Source organism: Emydura macquarii, unplaced genomic scaffold, assembly GCF_026122565.2.
Source record: "Emydura macquarii macquarii isolate MOO-44397 ecotype Brisbane River unplaced genomic scaffold, CSIRO-AGI_Emac_v2 contig_3287, whole genome shotgun sequence".
NCBI lineage: Eukaryota > Metazoa > Chordata > Testudines > Chelidae > Emydura > Emydura macquarii.
The window spans coordinates 4,909,846-4,917,654 of NW_027133424.1; positions in this window are offsets into that span (position 1 = coordinate 4,909,846).

Genomic DNA, 7,809 nt, shown 5'->3' on the forward strand with positions numbered 1-7,809 from the left:
CCCAAGTGTGTAGGGGAGAGAAGACCATCTGTCACACCCACTCCATGGGGAAGCTGTTCCCTGCATTCACCCCATCTCACTCCTGGGCCCTGCTCCATCTGGTCTAGGTGGTGCTGTTGCTGACCAGGCCCCATGCTGACTGGAAGCGTTGCCGCACCCAGAGACTGTGGAGAATGGTTTCTCAGAGCACACAAGCAGGCCCCCCCTACTTCTGGGAGGAGGCTGCTGAGCTGAATGTACAACAGAGGGCCAGTTTTAAGGCTCCAAATTTGCTGGACAGACAGCTGAAAAACCAAGATTATCCTGCAAAAAAAAAAAAAACCAGGACATCTGGTCACTTCACCCCTCTCCACAACTCCACCGGATCCCTGAATGCCATCTGAAATCCTCCAAAAGCAACCGCTTCAGGGAGCTGTTTCAAGAATGGCGGGACAGTTACCTGGAGGGCAGTGCATCTGCGATGATGTGATACAATGCTAATATGGATGTGGGGCAAAGCTACAGGCAATCTGCACCCCAAACAAGCATGGATAGTGCATGCCCATAGCACTGTCCAGTGCTTACACCAGTGCTATTCCACTGGATCGGCTACAGTTCGACTCTATAGAGGTTCCTAGGTCATCTTCATCACTGGAGTAGCTGTATGCAGTATCTATTGGGGGCAATTCTCTAGTATAGATAAGGCCATGACAGAACTCCAGCAACCTTCCATGGCACCAGCGGTAGCAGTTGGTATAAATCTAGTGTTACAATTAGCACAGAAAGGCATTGCCTTTAAAAGGGAGTGGGAAATTCCAGGAGAAATGCAAACCAGTTGTGGATTCCCATCCTTTCTAAAGCAGAGAAGCACAAAACAAAATTGCCATCCATGACATGCTCAGTTGACATTTCTATTCCCAACAAAGAGCAACTGTGTTCAGTAGAATGGCCACAGCACAGACAATAGCCCTCACTGTTCTCCAGAGATGTTGTTTTCTCATCACTGTTTTGTTTTTCACATGCCTGGAAAGGACACGGCCGCAGCTGGGTGACAGGAGACGTGACATCTGTAAAATCCTTAGATACTCAGATTATTGTTTTATAAATCTATTTTATAGAATATATAAAAATTATATACACATACACGCAACACCTTTTAGTTTCTGATTTAAATTGGCATGTCCAGACTAAATGGTATTTTCAAAAAGGAAGAGATGCTGACCAACTAATTCCTACTTTCATTTTTTTGCTCTTTACACAACAAACATGATGAAGCATTAAGTTTGCGGCATAGAAACACAAAAGTTAGATAAAACCATCAAATATGCTTGGTGGAAGGTTGCAACATAACATTACTTGATTTCTTAGAATTCAGCATGATAACATAAATGACTCCCAAAACAGAGAGACACAAAACAGGCTGCTCCCAAAAGCAGCAAGGGACTACTTATCCCACCTTGTTCTAGGCTGGCTCTTTCCAGGCTGATTTCTGAGAAACTCCAGATTTCACACTGCCACAATAGAGACCACATGCCTGAAAACAGGACCGGAAGAAAAAAACACACTCTTAAAGTGATAGTTTGCAGTTCCAACACAGTCCTCAATACACCAGAGGAAGGAATCACCTGAGCATTGTGGAATCTAAACAGCCATATTTGCTGAATATACCCAACATGCAGGACTTAGCTACATATGCACACCGATAGTTTGGTTGGGTTCTGGAGCCTTCTAGACTCCCATTACACTCAGTAGAACTGCCATCTTTTTCTCATTCATTATACCATTAGCTTTTCCAGTCTCCCTACTGAGCTCTCAAAGTAATTTTAAATGATTTAAATCAATCCACGCTTCCAGAAAGGCAACTAAATGCAGTGCCCTAAACAGCCTGACACTGGTGTAAGTTTTCCAGGTCTCAAAGTGGCTGATAAGACCATGTATTGGGGCTGTGTTTTTTCTGCATGGAGGTTGCAAGCGAGTCAGCACCAGAGACAGAAGTTGCATTTTCTAACTTTGCTGTTCTTTTCCCCCCAATTTTGTGTATGCTCATTTTGTTTTGCCTTCTAGGACTAACAGCAGCAGCAGCAGCAAAGACAGCTCCAGACCACTTAATCTAACTTCTTCTCTGTCTCCAAAAGGACACCTATCACCATCTTGAATGCCAATATTGAACAGGGGGAGGTTTTTTCCTAAAAACTTTCTTCAGCTGAAGGGAAAGGGAACAAGGGATGTTGGTCAACTGAAAGCTTGACAACACTTTACATTTCAAATGCTTTAACTGTTCTTTTCCCCACCTTGTATCTTGACTAAAAAGCTAAAATTATTTTTAATGGTGTTTGCCATGGTACTAAGCATACCAAACTCTGAATCTTGTTTTGTTGGACAGTTACAGGGTAAAAATAACATCTTTGACTCGTCGGGCCCATGTAGGCCATCTAAAGTAATACAACATGCCATATTAGCTCTTTCCACAGGAAGCCTCTCATCACCCTCAGTGCAGAGGAAGCTGTATCGTCAACCCCAAGAGTTTAATAACCACAAGCTGAATCCCCCCAAAATTATGAAGATTTATTTAAAACTTGTGAGTTTTTTTTTAAAAATGTGGTCTGTCTCATGATTACATGATGTAACCCTTCTGGGGAATCTTCCTCCTTAGCTCACAGTGGGAGAGATGGCTCCAGGATACTTTTGCTCCCTGACTCTCTCAAAAAACAAGGGCTGTCTCTTCCATCACCCTGGGCACACCTGCCAAGTGCCACATGTTGGGTGTGACAGTCAGACCTGCAGATCCCACTCCATATGCCCTGCAGGGACTAAGCAGGGTTTTGCCTTTAATTATTCACTCTAGCAACACGGAATACTGTGGTTTGCTTATGAAGGTGGCCAGGCTACCTCTCTGCCTGCTATGTTGCTGCTCTCTGATTCTCTGGCTTGCAAGCATGGAGGGAAGCATGCAAGGAGCACTGTGTGGAGGGACGGGGGGTCTGATACTCCATTGCCCTGCCTCTGCAAGAGGAGGGAACTGATGGAAGGGGATAGCATGGGCTAATGTGGTCAGGAGTTGAAGGGTGGGATGGGAACAGGCTATTTCTGGCAGATTGGGGGATGGTTATAGGAAGCAGAGGCAGAATGGGCAAGGCTCTCCCCGCTTTCTCCACCCAACTCCTAAACATCCAGGGACCCCCTCGCAATACTCCCCAGATCCCTCACCCACATCCAACACCCTCGAGGCTTTCCCACCCCGACCCAACAATCCCCTTCTCACAATCACCCAGCCGCAGTCTAACGGGGAAGACACAAACTACCATGTGCTCTACTTAGGGCTTGAATTGTACCCCAAGGACCTGGTTCTCCTTCACCTTGTGCAAAGACAGCCCAATAAGCATGGTAGGAATGTCCACTGACCCACAGTGGCAGTTCAGGGCTTTATCAATGAAGTCAACAGAATTTGTTCCAGTGACTTGAATGATCTATGGATCAGGCCCTCAGTGGCTAGTTCTGGTGCCCACAATCCAAGAAGGATGTTGATAAACTGGAGAGGGTTCAAAGAGAAGCCACAAGAATGATTAGAGAATTGGAAAGCATGCCTTATGGTGATAGACTTAAGGAGCACAATCTGTTTAACAAAGAGAAGGTAAAGCACAGTGATCACAGAGGGCTCTTCAATCTAGCAGACCAAGTATAACAAGATCCAACAGCTGGAAGCTGAAGCTAGACAAATTCAGATTCAAAACAAGGCTTATTACCATTCTTGTTAAAAATCTAACCCCTGGAACAATTTTCGATGGATCGTGGTGAGTTCTCCATCACCGGTAATTTTTAAATCAAGATGATATTTTTCTGAAAGTTTTGCTCTAGGAATTATTTTGAGGAAGTTCTATAGCCTGTGTTACCCTGGAGATCACACTAGATGTTTGCAATTGTCCTTTCAGTCCTAAGAATTTATGTATCCAGATAAGACACACCCTGGCTCAAGGTGACACCTGGCTGAGGTGGAACCAAGGAGGTTGCACCCCAAAGGTAAGGAAGAGAGCGAGGGGTCAGAGTTCTGTCCCGAAGAGGAAGGTTGGCTTCTTTTAACTGGTAAAAGTTGCTTTCCTGCTTTCCTGACAGAGTGAGGAAAACCACACAGGCTGGGAATTTGTTTTTATTGGTTGGATAACTCCACAGGTGTGGTGACCCCCTTTCAGTTGTCTTTCGGTTGAGCCTGTTCGGTTACTATGAAAAGTTATCCTACCTTACCTGAAAATTTCCTCTTCTAGTGGGAAAGTTAATGAAAATCTGTTACCCCTGTTTGCAGCACACTGGAGACAGAACCAGACATCAGTCAAGGCAGGCTGGGTGTGGCCTCACTCCTGAAGACCCGGCCAGTCTGAGGCCCTGTTTACACTTACCTGTGAGATTCAGTGGCAGTTGACGGGAGTTATGCAAAGTACGCAAAAAAATTGCGTAACTCCCGTCGACTGCTGAGCTTCTCTTCTGCGCTCCGTCTGCACTGCGCTGTTCCCGTCGACACAGCGCTACGCTACTTTTGTAGCTGGTCTTAGTACATCTGCACTGACTGCTCAGTTGATCCAGAGAAATTGATCTGACGGCAGCAAATTTGCCACCGTCAGGGTAGCCGTAGCCTAAGATACTTCCAAAGCTGCTTTGTAGAGCTAATTCCCTTTAACCATTAATAAAAAGGTTATTGAACATAGCAAGAAATTCACATAAACACTTCCCCACTGCAGAGCAACTTCAAAATCCCACCTCAACTTTGATAAATATTGTGCACCAAAGTAAAAAAGGGAGCGCGCAAGTGGCAGCAGAGCTGTAATCAATCTAATAATGAGTAACAATAATAGGGTCATCCAAGAGTCTCAACCCAAAGACATGATTGAGAGGAATCCTCCCAACACCTTTTATGTAGTGTGCGCGCACGTATTTCAGATACTCTCTTGACAAGAATAGGATTTCTGACATGTGCTCAACTTCTGAGGTCTTTGAAGAGTGGAGGAGGGTAACCACTCCTTCTTTGCTTAACATATAAATAGCCTCCATCTGCTCCAGGAAGTTTTTGCTGTAAAGGAGATAAGTTTTAAGCCCTGCACCTCCAGGACTGGCAAAAATTAATGTATTCCTTATTTTTTATATGGAACTATATAGCACACATTTTCTAACATTTGTAAACTCTCCTCCACAAGGAATTGAGTGATGGGTAGAATAATGACTAGCATCTAGCCGTTCACTCAGCAATAACCTGTGCATGAAATGTGACTGAATCGCATTATTTGCCAATTATTTTGCATCAGTTTTGAATAATTTATAACAAGAAATGGCTTGTCTTCCTTTCAAAGAAGACGCTAGGGTTTTTTTAGGTGTAAGGACGGCAGATATTTAAACATCAAAGATCACTTTATGGTCTTACTACTTCAGGTTGCCTTTCATGACTCTCATCAAGTAACACTAAGTTTACATGTAAATTTAGTACTTGTCACAAGAGGAAATTTCTTCCCCAAGGGACCCAATACTCTCTAAGCTTCATTCTCCTTCTGAGATTTATTAATAATCCTAATGTGTTTATATTTCATATTTTGTTTAAAGTAACCAACAGATTATCTATGATTCTTCTGTTAAAATATTTTAGCTGCTGATGTTAAGAGCTCTCCATGTACACATTTTCTGAGTCTTCCAGAACCTATTTTCTGTATATTTAAGATGGCTTGAAAAGAGGTCATATAAACTGAGACAATATTATCTTTAATAACTTTGACTACAAACTGCTGTGCTAGACAATAGTTGCTGTCTAATCAACTTGTCTGATAACAAGTACTATGTATCAATACATTTTCCTAAGTGATATTGAACTTTGTTCATAAACAGATAAGTAGTCTTGTTTTCACTAAATTACAGACTATCATGTAGTGAGATTAGTGGACACAATACTGGGCCCGATCCACTCAAAACCTGATATTGACTTTGTGGGGCTTTCAATTGGGTCCCTTATGAATTTAAAGAACATTATCTATTATTTTTCTTTTGAACTGCCTTTAGAAAGGAAATCTTCATATTGCCCTGTGGATTCTGCAACCCTTACTCACACAACCAATCTCATTGATGTAAAGGTTGTAGAATGAGGCTCTGAATCTCAGAGGCTGGAGAAGGGAGACAGACTTTCTCTGCCTTCCTCCTGCAAATCAGTCACAGCTCCATTAGTGTGAGTTTCCACTAATAAGAGAGAGAACATTTAAAAAAAAAAAAGAATTTGGTTTTAAGATAGGGGCATTTTTTCTACAGAGGAACAGCTGGGATGTCTGTGCTGGTAACAGTGCTCAGCTAGAACCAACCTGAGTACAAATCAGGTTTTTACATCAGTTGTCGAGAGTTAACCACACTCCCAAGACTGTGATGAGACAGACATGGCCTAAAATGACATAGGATTGCAGTTCCCCATTGTTAGTTACTGATTTCTTAACATGAGGAGAGAAAAGATCAAGGGAGCGCTTCTTTAACTGTTTATTTATAACAGTGCTCTGATCCTGCACAGAGCACCCAAATGGCCTGTAGGAGAATGTTTTTATTGACATTAGAAAGAGAAGGTGGGTGAGGTAATTTCATTTATTGGACCAACTTTTGTTGGAGAGAGAGAAAAGCTTTTCAGCTTACACGGAGCTCTTCTTGTGACCTGAAAAAAAGATGGAATGGAAGGTATCTTATTCACATGGCAATATAGTAACTGCTAACCAGCAAGCTGGATTTTCGCTACAAATGTCAAAGATGCACTCAAGCAAAATAGGAGAAAGATGGCTAGGAATGACTGCAGCTGGTCAGGATCTCAGCTACATCTCACCTGAAAGATGGCATCTCCAAGCTGAAGGCATTGGTTCAGATGGAAGAATGCTACCCACTGACTCTCCAGTTTAGTTTGGGAATTCCAAGCTTCATTCTGGACTCAGACTTTAGTCATCTAGTCTGACCTCCTGGACATTGCAGGCCACAGAGCCTCACCACCCACTCCTGTAATAGACCCCTAACCTCTGGCTGAGTTACTGAAGTCCTCAAATCTTGATTTAAAGACTTCAAATTATAGAGAATCCACCATTTACTCTAGTTCAAATCAGCAAATAACCCACGCCCCACTCTGCAGAGGAAAGCAAAATACCCCAGGGTGTCTGCCAATCTGATGGGGGAAAATTCCATCCTGACCCCAAATATGGCAGTCAGTTGGACCCTGAGCATTTCAGCAAGACCCACTAGCCAGATACCTGGGAAAGCCTCCCTCTACTCTTGTGGAAGGCCCACCTACCATGTCCTATCGCAACAAGTAATGGCACTGTTGCTCCGTTCTCTCGTTGCTTCATTTTTCTAGTCTTTTCAGCCAATCTTCTCCTTATCTTTTTCCTGTTCCCTGCCCATTCACTTGAGCCTACATGCTCCACAGAGAGAGGACGTCTACTGGTGGTTCTTCCTTGTGGCAGGGCCTGCTGTGCTCTTACAGCTGAGAAGCATGGAAGCAGAGCGGAGAGAGAGAGGTTTGGGTGAGCAGGCTGCTGCCTGAGATTGCACTCCTGCATGATACATGGGAACTCCTCCTGTGATTGCTGCATATGGGGCAGTGGGAGCGCCAATGGATGTCTGACAGCTTTCAAGGACCCACATGCAGCTTTATCACAACTACAACAGAATCTTTGTAGTGGGAGGTGGAATGAATCTGGAGTCATCAAACTTTCTCTATGATCATCGCTTTCCTTGCCTGCACCCCAGCTCTCTGGACTCACTTGGAGCACCCTAGATTGTGAAATTCCACTGTACGTGTTCCTTTCAATTTCTTTCTTGAAGTTAAAGAGAAAA